Genomic DNA, 17,005 nt, shown 5'->3' with positions numbered 1-17,005 from the left:
TTTCTTTTTTTAAAAGTGTATTCAGCGACCTTGAAAAATTTGGTTAGGATTTATTTTTGTGGTTAGCTTGCATGGAGAGGATGTCATTTATAAGAATTTAAACGAAGGTAATATTGATTGCCCCCAGTGTTTCCATTTGTTTGGGAGTTGACCTCTATGTCTGTTAAAAGTATTACAAATAACCTTCCTAGAATACTTCAAGGCATTAAAAGCCCTATTGGATGAGTTTTCCTTTTTCCATCTCCTGGCAAAGAAATCAAGAGCATAACTTTAACTTTTTGCTGAAATGTGTGTCTGTTTCTATCTCTCTGTCTCCACTACCCACAGACAAAAATGCATATTCACATTCCTAAGAAATGTAAGAATATGTGTCTCCTTTTGACTGCCAGAGAGTTGGAACTCTCTTCTCTTTCACAAGTATGTACCTGCGTGAGTGTCTGCTCCTGTGCACATGTGTGCACACTTACCTGTGGGCAACTTCACTTGCCTCCTCTATAAATGAAAAGAAAGCCAAATATTAAAGGAAACAAATTCTTATCAATTCAGTGATTTTTATAAAGCTTTAGTATTTCTATAAGGTAAAAATAACCAAATATAATTATGCGACAAATATTATATTTCTAGGATGAATTTAATTTAAACGTAATCATCAGATGACCAACTATAACTATAAGGATAACCAGTTTAATCTGTTTTTTAAAAAATCTTACATTTATGGCACTAGAAGTAGGTTTCAGTGTTGAGGCAATGGCTTAAATTTTTTATATTCTAGGTTAGTGTTATAATTATGGACAAAACTGGTTATTCCACTAGGATTTTTTATTTTATTTTTAGAAACAAAGCCTCTTAGTTATGCCATACATTTAGATTTCACTGGGGAGTGGGATTGTGGATATTTGAAGACCATATTCTTTTGGAAGCATTACTATATTAAGACACCATTAAGCATTAAAAGACTTAACTATTTGTTTCATAACCATTAACATTAATTAAATCCTTTTTGTAACAATTTTTTATGATGTTTACTGTTATTTGTAAATTTGAAATATCTTTTTCCACTAATCAAAATATAAATTAAGTGAATTTTTAAACATAGTTCCTAATTCATAGTTTAGTATGAAGGAGGTAAGATGTTAAGTTGTATACTAATGTTAATCTTTATCTTCTTGTTGCTTATTAACTGACCAGAAAAAAAATAGGTGGGCTTCTTGGCCTTGATAGGCTAAACAAACTCAAGTTAGAGGAAGTTATTTTAAAAGTTAGTGCTGTTAAACTATTTTGCTGACTATAAATATTTAATGCCTACTCTAACTCGGGCATCATAAAGATTCTATTGGAAATAAGAGATGGATAAGAATGTGACCCTGCCTTCAAGTTGTGATCTATTAGGACATAGCATTAATTGTACCATAAGAGGCAAACAGATATTGGGGCTGGCTGTCTGTGCAAAACATTCAAGCCTTTCTCCTGGCAGCTCAGTGGTTGGAGGAGATCATATGTGGGGACCCAAGGGCTTGTCATGTGTGAGGCAGTGTTCAAGTTGGCACAGACGATAAGTAGGATTTGATAGGTGAGGAAATATGACAAACACAGGCCTGAAGTGTGGATGGGGGGGTGGTCAAGGGTGGTGAGCATTCTGCTCTGCCTTGAATGAAGGCTGGAGGGCTTTCTGACATGACGTGTATCTGCAGTGGCTGTGGGCTGTGCTGAGGGCTGTCAGTGATGTGATGGCGGATGTATGGTTTGCAGATGGGTGGCAGTGGTTATTTTCTCTTCTCCAGCTAAATGCAGAAGAGCCTGAAATGTGCAGTCCTTTAGGTTATTCTGGGTAGTGTGATTTAACTCAGCCATTAAACAGACAAACAACAACAACAACTAAAAACTTCTTTCTTGAAAAAGAATCTTCTGCTTCTCTTCCCCTGCCCTAAAAATAATTGACATAGACTGAGACTGAGTCTGCCTTCCGTGGCCCCTCATGGCCATTTATCTGCTTGGTGAGCTGTTTGCAGAGGATGGAGAGACAGGGCTGCAGCTCCTCAGACCCGTAGGATCACTGTGGTCAGGTGCAGTATCTCACCTACCCACTGCTCCTCCCCCTGTTCCTCCCCCTCCCCCTGTATTGGGTGGGCTGCTCCCACTACCTGAGGATCCGGTTCATCACTTGGCACGGAAGTTAGCCCCTCCCTTGCTTCTCTTTTGCACTAGGCTATGTTAATTTTGGGGTGGTGTGACTGGGGAAGTCTTGTCTAACTTGTCTTTACTCAGGGCCCAGCTCCGTGCCTGCTCCATCAATGTTTTTTAAATAGAGAAATCCATGATGGCAGTGTGTGCATTCGTAGGGCTTTTGTTAGTGTCTTCTCTTTGACTTCTCTTCAGTTTATGATTTAAAGTCAGCATTTTTTTGGTTTTGTTGCAAAAAACTCATCATACCATCAAGGAACTCTTTTTATATAGTATTGACTGAAGATATAGAGAGATTTAGACAGGTGTGGAGCCCAAATTGAATACTCATTTAAAATTTGAATTTATTATTTATGAATTAAAAAAATTTTTAATTGAAGTATAGTTGATTTTCAGTGTTGCGTTAATTTCTGCTGTGCAGCAAAGTGATTCAGTTATACATATATATGTACATATATACACATTCTTTTTTAAAATATTCTTTTCAATTATAGTTTGTCATAGGATATTGAATATAGTTCTCTGTACTACACAGTAGGACCTTGTTTTTTATCCATTCTCTATATAAAAACTTACATCTGCTAACCCCAACCTCCCACCTCTTCCCTCCCCCAAACCCCTCCCCTTTGGCAACCACAAGTCTGTTCTTTATGTATTTTTAAAATGAATGGGAATCCTTCCATGTCTCTGCAAATGGCACAATTTCGTTCCTTTTTATGGCTGAGTAATATTCCATTGTACATAGGTACCACATCTTCTTTATCCATTCCTCTGTTTATGGACATTTAGGTTGCTTCCATGACCTGGCTGTTGTAAATAGTGCTGCAGTGAACATTGGAGTGCATGTATCTTTTTAAATTTTGGTTTTCTCTGGGTATGTACCCAGGAGTGGGATTGCTGGGTCACATGGTAGTTTTTGTGCCACTTGCAGAGACATGGATGGACCTAGAGGTTGTCATACAGAGTAAAGTAAGTCAGAAAGTGAAAAACAAATATCGTATAATATCACATATGTGGAATCTAGAAAAATGGTACAGATGAACTTATTTGCAAAGCAGAAATAGAGGCATAGATGCAGAGAACAAACATATGGATACCAAGGGGGAAAGGGGGGTGGGATGAATTGGGAGATTGGGACTGACATATATACACTACTATGTATAAAATATACACAGGGAACTCTACTCAATGCTCTGTGGTGACTTAAATGGGAAGGAAATCCAAAAAAGGAGGGATATATAGACATACAGCTGATTCACTTTGCGGTATAGGAGAAACTAACACAACATTGTAAAGCAACTATACTCCAATAAAAATTATTTAAAAAAATAAGATGAATGAATGTCCTGCTGAATTCCTGTCATCTGTGAGTTCTGGAGTTGGTTAGTCCTTGTCTCAGATCTGGTTTATCTGTTTCTTTCTAATGAAGAGCAAACAGAGTTCTACAGCTTTCACGAAATGGGGGAGGAAATGAGGAAGAAGGTAGGGATTGACATGTGACAAGCCCAGTGGACAATGAGGTTAATAGGATGTTTGCCAGTATCCTTGGTGTAACTTACTTCGTGCGGAGCTTTCCAGAGGGGGGTGAGAGATGGAACATCTGTGGTCTCAGGCACCCATGGGGATTTGTCTTACATTTTAGTGCCCGATTCCGTCTTGATGCCAGGTTGAGCTTCAGCAGTATTGCCTGAATGTCCTGCAGTCACTTTCTAGTCCTGCCAGTGTCAGCAAAGGAAATGAAGTGTTGACTGACAGTTACGGGGGAAAGAATTTGAGGCAAAGAAGAAATTTAAGTGTGAGAGAAGAGGAATAATGGATGTGAGAATGTAGAGGCCGGGTGGAGACTGGAATAGTCAGTGCAGGTGCTCCAACCAGCCATAAAACCAAAACGGGAGGAGGTAGGTTTAGAATAAAAGGCACACTGGTAGAAGGGGTTCTCTAGACTCTCTCTCTCTCTTTTTTTAAATTTTTTATTATTATTATTATTTTTTTTTTTTGCAGCACGCAGACCTCTCCCATTGCGGAGCACAGGCTCCGGATGCACAGACCCAGCGGCCATGGCTCGGGGCCCAGCCGCTCCGTGGCATGTGGGATCTTCCCAGACTGGGGCACGAACCCGTGTCCCCTGCATTGGCAGGCGGACTCTCAACCACTGCGCCGCCAAGGAAGCCCTCTTTTTTTTTAAAATTAATTTTTATTGGAGTATAGTTGCTTTATAATGTTGTGTTAGTTTCTACTATATAGCAAAATGAATCAGCTGTATGTGTACATATAGCACCTCTTTTATGGATTTCCTTCCCATTTAGGTCACCACAGAGCATTAAGTAGAGTTCCCTGTACTATACAGTAGGTTCTCATTAGTTGTCTATTTTATACTTAGTAGTGTGTATATGTCAGTCCCAAACTCCCAATTTATCACACCACCACTTCCCCCTTGGTATCCATACATTTGATCTCTGTGTCTGTGTCTCTATTTCTGCTTTGCAAGTAAGATTATCTATACCATTTTTATAGATTCCGCATATATGAGTTAATATACAATATTTGTTTTCCTCTTTCTGGCTTACTTCACTCTGTATGACACTCTCTACATCCATCCACGTCTTTACAAATGACCCAATTTCATTCTTTTTTATGGCTGAGTAATATTCCATTGTATATATCTACCAAATCTTCTTTATCTGTTCATCTGTCGATGGACATTTAGGTTGCTTCCATGTCTCCAGACTCTTTCTTGAGCCCTGGATTCATATTGCACTTGATACCCCACAGAACCCTTGTCTCATGACAGAATTCACTGTCTACCTGGAGTTCCCCCCAAATACAGACCATCGTTTCTTGTCAACATTGCCATTATTCACCTATTTGCTCAACAGGAAAAAAAAAAAACTGTGAGTCATGCTGGACTGTTTTACTTCCTTTACTTCTAATGTTCTATTAAATTTTCATTTATCCATGTTACATCTTACATCTTCTCCTCCCTTTTTTTCTTCGTTCCTCTCATCTTTCAAGGCCCAGCTGAAATCTTCCTTCTCTGTGGTACTTTTCCCAACTCTACAATCAATATGACGCTCCTGCCTTCATTTGCAAGCATTGCTACTTTTACTGTTGCTGAGCGCTGACCTCATCCTGCTTTCTGTAGAAGTCTGTAGAGAGAAAGGGATTAGAACAGGTAGAGGAGGTCGAGATGTGAAGGCATATTGGTGCTGGGCAAGAGTGTCATTGGATAAGACCCTAAGAAGGTCGCAAGTTCCAAGACCTGTATTAACTGTCTGGTGACCCCCTGGCTCTGAGGACCAACTCATGATAAACAAATGATCATGAGACTAAGCTGAAAATGACAATCACAACTAATTTTTAGTGAGAATTAAATACTATATAGACTCTAATGCTCATTTTGACATTAATAGCTCATTGTTTCAATGCTGTCAAGTTACTTTGGAAGCCAGATCATAATCAACGCCTACTTCATTAACTTGCTGGGAAAAAGAATTATTTCAGGGCCTGGAAATACTTGAAAAATCCATGTTAGGTGTATTAACTCCCTGAAGTCAGCCTACATGAGAAGTCACATAGAGTCAGGAGATTGTTCTATGAATCACTGCACAGACAACGGGTAGGTTCTACACTGAAATGGCATCTGGTGTGCTGTCCATTTCACAGGAGGGATTGAGCTGTAGATGAGAACTTGACACAATTACGGTTTGTTTGCTAGGACGCACTGCATCCATCTCCACATGCCAACCTGCTTTGCCAATGAAGCCGAGATTCTTAAAGTCCTGTGGGATAGGTTTCCTCTTCCCTCCATAGGGTTCAAATGGGCAGGTCCAAACTTTTACCTAGGCTTCCTTGCAGGACCTTTCCCTTTTTGTGATTGACACGTTATTTTATTAACAACTATTACCATAGTTGTATGTTGTCACTTTTACTCAGGCTGATAGCCTATCATGGTTGCCTGACAACCAGATTGTCTCCAGTAGGTGGCTGTGTATGTCCCACCTCTGATGGGCAAAAGGTAGTCTTACCGTTTCATTTCCATTGGTCTCATCACCAAGACTTGGGGCTTAAGAGGCAGTAGGGTATCTCACCCTACAGACAAACACCACCACCACCTTGTATTTGGTTAGTTGTGTAGAAGTCAGCCTCTCTTGTCAGATTGGAAGCTGTCTTCTTCTTCTCCCAGCCTTTCTGCAAACCTTGCTTATGTAAAATATATTGATTCACTTTGTGTCTGAAGTTGACTGCTAGGTGCTGTGGGGCCATAAGAAATTCAGTTTGGTTGGGGAAGGTGGTGATACATGGAGGCCCTGAGTGGGTAGGTGAGTTCTGAAGGAGTTCTCAAATGCAGATTCAATATGAAGAAACTAAAATTAAGGAGACTCAGAGGGAGAGTAGCTTATTTTTCCTTCTTTTCTTCTTATCTTGCTATTTTTTTGTTACTTCTTTCTCCTGTCAACATTCCCCCCCAGTAATTTTACAAGATACTTTCTCATGCCTTGGAAAATCAGTTAAGTGTTTAGAGAATACAGAGAATCCCCTCTGGTTCTCATCTCCAGTGTTGGTGATGGAATTGAGATTAGATGAGGTACTGGAAACAGTGACCAACACTACGAGGCAGTCTCTAGACAGTGCTAGATAACCAACCAGTTGAGGTGAGAGGGAAGTGGTTGCTCTGAGTATGTGGTCGGAAAGGCCTGAAGAGGATGTGTTTTGAGGTTAAGACTCAAGTGGTTGGGGAGTAAATCCGAGTAGTTACGGTTGCTGTTCATGATGCTAGCAAAATAGAATGCTCTTAGGCCAGTACATGGCAGTCACAAGTGCCTAACAAGGACTCACTGCTATGATTATAGTTGTATTTATTACCATTATTATTTTTATCATTACCTTTTCGGCATGAAATCGAGGGCCAAGGAGGTTGAATGACTTGCCTAATATTATCCAGCTAGTAAATGTCAGAGCCAGGATCTAAATCCAGTACTGTTTGAATCCAAAGCCTGTGCATAAAACTGTGTACATTAGGGCTTTAGAGAAATGCACATCTGCAAGTTGGGAGAACTCAGAGATGGTAATCTAAAAAATGTTGATCATCAAGGGAAGATGTATGTTTTTCTTTGTCCTCTGTGCCCTTTTAAATGCAGGGCTAATTATGGTGATGGAATGGCTTATTATCATGGTCTATAGCCAGTAATCCTGAATGGAAGGATTATTACCATCCCTGCCCCACCATCCATGTAACCCCACAATGGGATACATCCTTCCCTATCACTTTATTTGACAGTTGGAGTATTAAACAACTCGCTGTAGTGCAAGTTTAAGTGGATGAGTTGAGTGGTTTAGAGAAGTACCCTGTTGGGATAGTTCCAGAAACTCTGCTTGGCAACCACAGAGCTTCAGTTTAGTGACCACAGAGAAGCAAAATGACAAACCAGAGAGGAGAGGAAACAACCTACGGCTTTCAGAATTAAAACAAGTGCGTCAATTTCTCTACACTTCAATTACGTGTTCTTTACTATTTTTGTTTTATCTCAGAAATCATTGCTCAACATAAATGGGGTCAGTGAGACAAATATGTAAACCATGTCTCAGGATGCTTCATGGGATTGGCCCCTTTTTTCTTTTTCCATCCCTCCTTCCCATACCTACTACGTGCTGATCCTGCCCTGAGGCACTGGGAACACAGCAGTCAACAAAACAGACAACAGGGTATTTCCTCATGGAGATCCTGTTCTACATGGTGGCGGGCTACAGATATATTCAAAAAGTGATAGATTTAATGGAGAAAAATAAAGCAGAGGAGTGCTCGGGTGGAGGTGTAACCATTTTGAACACAGTGGTCAGGAAATATCTCTTCTGAGAAGATAACATTTACACAAAGTCCTAGAGGAGGCAAGAAAGCAAGTCATGTGCATATCTGGAGACAAAGCATTTCTAAAGGAGAGAACAGCCAGTGTGCAGGTTCCAGGAAGGCAGGAGTGTGCCTGGCATTTGTCAGGAAGAGCAGGAAAGCAGTGTGACTGGAGAGGATGGTAGGAGGTGTCAGTTACTTCTGAGGATATATCACATGGGCTTTCCCATCCTGCCAGGCAACTCTGCTACCATAACAACTACCCAGGGTGCTGGATGAGCAGATGCAAAGGAACCCTATGGACTTGGTGCCGTGTTGCTCACAGGCAGGGCAGGAAGAATCAATAGCATATAGTGGTGCTTGCTGTACCTACTGTGAACACCGGGAATAGCAGTAAGTGGGTTTGCCTGAGATCAGAACTGTGGAGGAAGAGGGCACAGGTTGATAAGCTGTGTGGAGAGGGGAAGACAGCACTGTCCCGAGATATGTTATACCTTGATTGTCTATCTGTCATCATAACAGTGTCAATGAGGAAGGGATGGTCAGAATGAAGGGAGGGACTTGGGTTGCTGACCACCTTCATTGAGTTGTTTTCTCCAGTCTTCCCAAACACATCCTCTGTCCTCATAATAATAAAAATAATAGAGTGGCAACACCAATCCAGTAGCACTCTGAGAGGTTATGTGTAAGAAACTCTGCAAAGTGCAATGTAAATGTCATCTCATTGGACCACATCTATTGGGCTCACCCTTTATACAAAGAGCCTTGTGCAGTGTCCGACCCAAAGAAGGTATGCAGTAGATATCTTTGAATGAATGAATTTTTCTCCTACTAACTTACAAGGATATTTTTTTGCCCCTTTTAGAGATGGTCCCGTGGTCGTGAATTTTAAGTAAGTAAACTTTTCAAGGACACAGAGCCAAGAAGTAGCAGAAGTGGAATTCAAATCTAGGTCTTTGTGACTCCAGAGTTTTGTCTACTACTGTGCAGAGCTGCCTGCCTGTATGTCAGACGAGGTGTTCTGCTTTTGCGTTCTTCTGGTTTTGGGCACAGTTGTGGTTCAGTGAAGAGTGGATACCCAGGACTCAGATGAAGGGCTAACTCTCTTGCTTCTCTTTGGCAACCATCTAGCCTCTTAGCTCTGGCTCCCAATTTGTACATTGTAAATTACTAATGACAGCCCATAGACTCCTTATAAGAAGTTAATAGGAGTGTGTGTTCGTCAGTTATGAACTACTAAGCAAAGTAAAGGGGGTACTGTTAATCTTTTAAAGTATCTACTGCTAATAGTAATGAAAACAATTATGGAAGGTCAGTAAGGAAATATTACTGAATATGGTAAGAAAAGTTCATTATACCAAGGTTGCAAACATTTTCTGTAAAGGACCCAGTAATGAATAGGTCCAGCTTTGTGAGCCATAGATCTCTCTCTGTGGTAACTACTCAACTCTGGTGTTGTAGCATGAAATTAGCCATAGAAATATATATAGATATGTACATAGGCAATGTATAAATGAATAGGTAGGGCTAGGTTTGAAAGTTCAAACTTTGTAAAAACAAGTGTTGGGCTTTACTTTGCTGGTGGATAGGTAGTGAATATATGTATACACACATGTGCACATACACACACCTGACTTATATTTTGTACAGTAGATAATATTCCAGGGTAATCACTTTAAGTGAACAATCTTGGAGGTGGGGAAAAATAAATGTGTATACCTTGATTGTATGATCAATAACCTCCTAAAAAGTTGTATAAAAATTGAATATGGACGGTGGAGTCAACATGGCAGCATGGGAAGATGTGGAGTTCATGTCTCCCCACAACTAGGGTGCCTGCCGGATGCTGGTGGGACACCTTGATGCCCATGGAGATGGGAAGAACCCCCAAGGGAACCGATCGGACATGGGGGTACTGAGGGGGGAGGAGAAGTGGAGGATGAACAGTACTGGCACCCCTGAGGGGTGGCTTAGATGGGGGAGGGTTTCCCATGCTTGGATGGACCCTTGGGGGCTCGGATCAGGGGGGAGTGCACTGAGCATTTCCCTTGCCTAATAGGCCTGGAAAGTCTACCTGGCTCTTAGGCCGAGTCCTATGCCCGCAGAGGCCCCCTCCAGGCCGCGTTGGTCCTGGGGGAATAGGAGGAAGGTTGGGGGAGAACAGGAGAAGCAGGCAGGAGGGGCCTTCCAGGACCAGAGGAGCAGGAGAGGAGTGGAGAGCGTTTCCCTACCCACTCAGACCCCAGAAGCCTGCTGGGCTCCCAGGTGGGGTCCCCCACCCTATGAGACCAGAGGCTGGGGCCCCTTCTGTTCCATTGAGCCTAAGCCCCAGCCCCCACACCCCCCACGGCCTTTTCCAGTCCTATGGGTCCTAAGCATAGGCCCCACTGGCTGCCCAAACCCTGTCTCTGCCTAGGCCTTACCCTCCACAACCAAGGCCTTTTCTGCACCCCCCCCCACTTTTTTTTTCTTCTCCTCTATTTTACTATTGTGGTTCTGTTTTCCCTTCTGGTTGTTGTTTCATCTATATTTTTATTTTTATACTCTTTCTAACATACCTGTTAGTTTCCTAGTCTGATTTTAGTTTTTACTCTTTCTTACTGTTCTCTTTTTTTTTTCTCTTTTTTTTTTTTTTCTTTGCCACCCCACACAGCTTACAGAATCTTGGTTCACAAGGGAGGGGTTGGGCTGAAACTTGTGTGGTGGGAGCTCCAAATCTGAACCACTGGTCTAACAGAGAACCTCAGACCCCAGGGAATATTCATCAGAGTGAGGTCTCCCAGAGGTCATCATCTTGGCACCAAGAACCAGCTCTACCCAGCAACCTCCAAGCTCCAGTGTCGGAAGCCTTAGGCCAAACACCCAGTAAGACAGGAATACAATCCCACCCATCAAAAAACAAACAAAAAAATAAGACAGCAAAAAAATATGTCACAAGTGAAGGAGCAAGGTAAAAACTTACAAGACCAAATAAATGAAGAAGAAATAGACAATCTACCTGAAAAATAATTCAGAGTAATGATAGTAAAGATGATCCAGAATCTTAGAAATAGAATGGAGGCAATGATTGAGAAAATACAAGAAATGTTTAATAAAGATCTAGAAGAACTAGAGAACAAACAAACAGAGATGAACAACACAATAACTGAAATGAAAAATATACTAGAAGGAATCAATAACAGAATAACTGAGGCAGAAGAATGAATAAGTGAGCTGGAAGACAAGATGGTGGAAATAACTGCCAAGGAGCAGAATAAAGAAAAAAGAAGGAAAAGAATTGAAGACAACCTCAGAGACCTCTGGGACAACACTAAATGCACCAACATTCAAATTATAGGGTCCCAGAAGAAGAAGAGAAAAAGAAAGGGACTGAGAAAATATTTGAAGAGATTATAGTGTAAAACTTCCCCAACATGGGAAAGGAAATTGTCACCCAAGTCCAGGAAACGCAGAGAGTCCCGTACAGGATAAACCCTAGGAGAAACACACCAAGACACATATTAATCAAACTAACAAAAATTAAATTCAAAGAAAAAATATTAAAAGCAGCAGGAGAAAAACAAAAAATAACATACAAATTTATCCCCATAAGGTTATCAGCTGAGTTTTCAGCAGAAACTCTGCAGGTCAGAAGGGAGTGGCAGGATATACTTAAACTGAGGAAAGAGAAAAACCTACAACCAAGATTACTGTACCCAGCAAGGATCTCATTCAGATTCGATGGAGAAATCAAAAGCTTTTCAGATAAGCAAAAGCTAAGAGAATTCAGCACCACCAAACTAGCTTTACAACAAATGCTAAAGAAACTTCTCTAGGCGAGAAACACAAGAGAAGAAAACGACCCACAAAAACAAACCCAAAACAAGTAAGAAAATGGTAATAGGAACATACATATCAATAATAACCTTGAATGTAAATGGATTAAACACCCCAACCAAAAGACACAGACTGGCTGAATGGTTACAAAAACAAGACCCATATATATGCTCTCTACAAGAGAGGCACTTCAGACCTAGGGACACATACAGACTGAAAGTGAAGGGATGGGGAAAGATATACCATGTGAATGAAAATCAAAAGAAATCTGGAGTAGCAATACTTGTATCAGATAAAATAGACTTTAAAATAAAGACTGTTACAAGAGATAAGGAAGGCACTACATAATAATCAAGGGATCCATCCAAGAAGAAGATATAACAATTACATACGTTTATGCACCCAACATAGGAGCACCTCAATACATAAGGCAAATGCTAACAACCATGAAAGGGGAAAACGACAGTAACACAATAATAGTAGGGGACTTTAACACTCCACTTACACAAATGGACAGATCATGCAAGCAGAAAATAAATGAGAAAACACAAGCTTTAAATTACACAATAGACGTGACAGATTTAATTGATAATTTATAGAACATTCCACCCAAAAGGGGCAGAATACACTTTCTCCTCAAGTGCACGTGGAACATTCTCCAGGATAGGTCACATCTTGGGTCACAACTCAAGCTTCGGAAAATTTAAGAAAATTGAAATCATATCAAGCATCTTTTTGGACCAGAGTGGAAATCAATTACAGGAAAAAAAAAAAAACTGTAAAAAACACAAATACATGGAGGCTAAAGAGTGTGCTCCTAAATAACCAAGAGATCACTGAAGAAGTTAAAAAATAAATAGAAACAAATGACAATGAAACCATGACAACCCAAAACCTATGGAACGCAGCAAAAGCATTTCTAAAAGGGAAGTTTATAGGAATTCAATCTCATGTCAAGAAACAAGAAAAATCTCAAATAAACAGTCTAACACTACACCTAAAGCAACTAGAGAAAGAAGAACAAAAAAAACCCAAAGTCAGTAGAAGGAAAGAAATCATAAAGATCAGATCAGAAATAAATGAAAAAGAAATGTAGGAAACAATAGCAAAGATCAATAAAACTGAAAGCTGGTTCTATGAGAAGATAAACAAAATTGATAAACTCTTAGCCAGACCCATCAAGGAAAAAAAGGGAGAGGACACAAATCAAAAAAATTTGAAATGAAAAAGGAGAAAACACAACTGACACACAGAAATACAAAGGATTATAAGAGACTACCACAAACAACTATATGCCAATAAAATGGACAACCACAAAGAAATGGACAAATTCTTTGAAAGTTACAATTTTCCAAGATGGACCCAGGAAGAATTAGAAAATATAAACAGATGAATCACAAGTAATGAAATTGAAACTGTAATTAAAAATCTTCCAGCAAAGAAAAGTCCAGGACCAGATGGCTTCACAGGTGAATTCTATCAAATATTTAGAGAAGAGCTAACATCAATCCTTCTCAAACTCTTCCAAAAAATTTCAGAGGGAGAAACATTCCCAAATTCATTATATGAAGCCACCATCACCCTGATACTAAAACCAGGAAAAGGTATCACAAAAAAAGAAAATTATAGACCAATATCACTGATGAGCATAGATGTAGAAATCCTCAACAAAATACTAGCAAACAGAATCCAACAACATATTAAAAGGATCATCCACAATGATCTAGTGGGATTTATCCCAGGGGTGCCAGGATTCTTCAGTATATGCAAAGCAATCAATGTGATACACCATATTAACAAATTAAGTAATAAAACCATATGATCATCTCAATACGTGCAGAAATAGCTTTTGACAAAATTCAACACCCATTTATGATAAAAACTCTCCAGAAAATGGGCATAGAGGGAACCTACTTCGACATAATAAATGCCATATATGACAAACCCACAGCAAACATCATACTCAATGGTGAAAAACTGAAAACATTTCCTCTAAGATCAGGAACAAGACAAGGATATCCACTCTCACCACTCTTATTCAACATAGTTTTGGAAGTCCTAGGCAAGGCAGTCAGAGAAGAAAAAGAAATAAAAGGAATACAAATCAGAGAAGAAGAAGGAAAACTGTCAGTGTTTGCAGATGACATGATACCATGCATAGAAAATCCTAAAGATGCCATCAGAAAACCGCTAGAACTAATCAATGAATTTGGTAAAGTTGCAGGTTACAAAATTAATGCACAGAAATCTCTTGCATTCCTATACACTAACAACAAAAAATCAGAAGGAGAAATTAAGGAAACAATCCCATTTACCATTGCAACAAAAGGAATAAAATATCTAGGAATAAACCTACCTAAGGAGGCAAAAGACTTGTACTCAGAAAACTATAAAACACTGATGAAAAAAATCAAAGATGACAAACAGATGGAGAAATATACCATGCTGTTGGATTGGAAGAATCAATATTGTGAAGATGACTATACTACCCAAAGCAATCTATGGATTCAGTACAATCCCTATCAAACTTCCAATGGCATTCTTCACAGAATTAGAACAAAAAATTTTGCAATTCGTATGGAAACAAAAAAGACCCCGAATAGCCGAAGCAATCTTGAGAAAGAGAAATAGAGCTAGAGGAATCAGGCTCCCTGACTTCAAACTATACTACAAAGCTACAGTAATCAATACAGTATGGTACTGGCACAAAAACAGAAGTATAGATAAATGAGATGGGATAGAATGCCCAGAGATAAACCCACGCACATATGGACACCTAATTTACAACAAAGGAGGCAAGAACATACAATGGAGAAAAGACAGCCTCTTCAATAAGTGGTGCTGGGAAAACTGGATAGCTACATGTAAAAGAATTAAATTAGAACACTCCCTAACACCATACACAAAAATAAACTCAAAATGGATTAAAGACCTAAACGTAAGTCCAAACACAATAAAACTCTTAGAGGAAAACATAGGAAAAACAGTCTTTGACATAAACCACAGCAAGATCTTTTTTGACCCACCTCCTAGAGTAATGAAAATAAGAACAAAAATAAACAAATGGGACCTAATTAAACTTAAAAGCTTTTGCATAGCCAAGGAAACCATAAACAAGACAAAAGGACAACTCTCAGAATGGGAGAAAATACTTGCAAATGAAACAACTGACAAAGGATTACTCTCCAAAATATACAAACAGCTCATGGAGCTCAATGTCAAACAAACAACCCAATTACAAAATGGTCAGAAGACCTAAATAGACATTTCACCAAAGAAGACATACAGGTTGCCAAGAGGCACATGAGAAGATGCTCAACATCACTAATTATTAGAGAAATACAAATCAAAACTATGAGGAATCACCTCACACTGGTCAGAATGACCATTATCAGAAAATCTAGAAACAATAAATGCTGGAAAGGGTGTGGTGAAAAGGGAACCCTTTTGCACTGTTGTGGGAATGTAAATTGGTACAGCCACTATGGAGAACAGTATGGAGGTTCCTTAAGAAACTAAAAATAGAACTACCATATGACCCAGCAATCCCACTACTGGGCATATACCCTGAGAAAACCATAATTCAAAAAGAGACATGTGTCACAATGTTTATTGCAGCAGTATTTACAATAGCCAGGACATGGAAGCAACCTAAGTGTCCATTGACAGATGAATGGATAAAGAAGATGTGGCACATATATACAATGGAATATTACTCAGCCATAAAAAGAAACGAAATTGAGTTATTTGTAGTGAGGTGGATGGACCTAGAGACCCATACAGAGTGAAGTAAGTCAGAGAGAGAATAACAAATACCGTATGCTAATACATATATGTGGAATGCAAAAAAAATGGTTCTGATGAACCTAGGGGCAGGACAGGAATAAGGATGCAGACATAGAGAATGGACTTGAGGACACGGTGGGGGAGGTGGAAGCTGCGGCAAAGTGAGAGTAGCACTGACATATATACACTACCAAATGTAAAATAGATAGCTGGTGGGAAGCAGCCGCATAGCACAGGGAGATCAGCTCCATGCTTTGTGACCACCTAGAGGGGTGGGATAGGGAGGGTGGGAGGGAGGCTCAAGAGGGAGGGGATATGGGGATATATGTATACCTATGGCTGACTCACACTGTTGTATAACAGAAACTAACACAGCATTGTGAAACAATTATACTCCAATAAAGGTGTATTAAAAAAAATTTGAATACGAGTAAACTCAGCCATTTGATAGACCTGAATTTTTCTGAACGGGCATTCTAATTTTGACCTCTGATTATCATGTCAGTTGTTTTACTTCTATCACTGTATCCAAGCATCGCTTAATGGTCTGTCTAGCCATCTGATCCCCTTTGCTCCTTTTGCTGCTTCCTTTCCCCTGTAGATATTTGTGTCTGTGAGTATGCTCTTCCTGAGTATTCACATCCTTAGAAATAGATGAGGGTTAAGTAATTAACTAAATATGTATCGTATCATTTCAATATATATCATTTGGTATACTCATGTTCTTGAATAGAGTATTTCCCAAGGAAAATCTTAAGTGATCTTTTCAGCCAACTTGTTACTCTTATTTAGCTTTCCTGAATGTGGGTCTATGTCTTCTTCCAGTAAAGTTTAAACAGCCAGTGATTGTTTACATCGCTTATTATTTAACTTCCTGTGAATTCTTCGTGCTAAGATCCTTCAGACAGCCACGTGAGAGGTGATATTTGTACAAGATCACATTTAGTGTACACAAAAGAAAATGTTTTTTCACATCAGTGTCTTGTTCTTAAGATCCTTGGTGGTTAGAGGAGGTTTTTTTTTTTTTTTTAATAATTGACCCATCCATTCTAATACCTCCTCATTTTAATACATTTGCAATCTTGTATGTATTACTTTGTATGTATTTACATACCTTCCCATGAATTTCACCTTAGCAAGGTAAAATGGAAATAGCAATGTAAATTTGCTGTCATTAAACACACACACACACACACACACACACACAAATCCCACTTATCTAAAAGGTAACAGTGAGAGATGACTAGCCTCATGCCAACATGTTATTGCTGAGTTTCTGAATGTTTGTATATAATTAGAGAGTTTTGTCATATTAAGACTTCTCAGCATTGATGATATTCAAGATTATTTGTCTTTTCCTGAGTACGTCCTTGGAAA

The 17,005-nt window shown here is 39.5% G+C and overlaps 1 protein-coding gene across 4 annotated transcripts in view; it reads left to right on the top strand.

The window, feature by feature from the left end:
• Positions 1–17,005, top strand: part of MCTP2 (multiple C2 and transmembrane domain containing 2) — a gene marked incomplete at its 3' end in the record, with an annotated part of 245,631 nt that overhangs the window by 46,787 nt on the left and 181,839 nt on the right. The window lies entirely within an intron of this gene.

The sequence above is a fragment of the Mesoplodon mirus genome, assembly GCF_964341445.2.
Source record: "Mesoplodon mirus genome assembly, chromosome: 4".
NCBI lineage: Eukaryota > Metazoa > Chordata > Mammalia > Artiodactyla > Ziphiidae > Mesoplodon > Mesoplodon mirus.
Note: the sequence above shows the minus strand (reverse complement) of the source record. Positions and strands in the feature narration are given on the sequence as shown.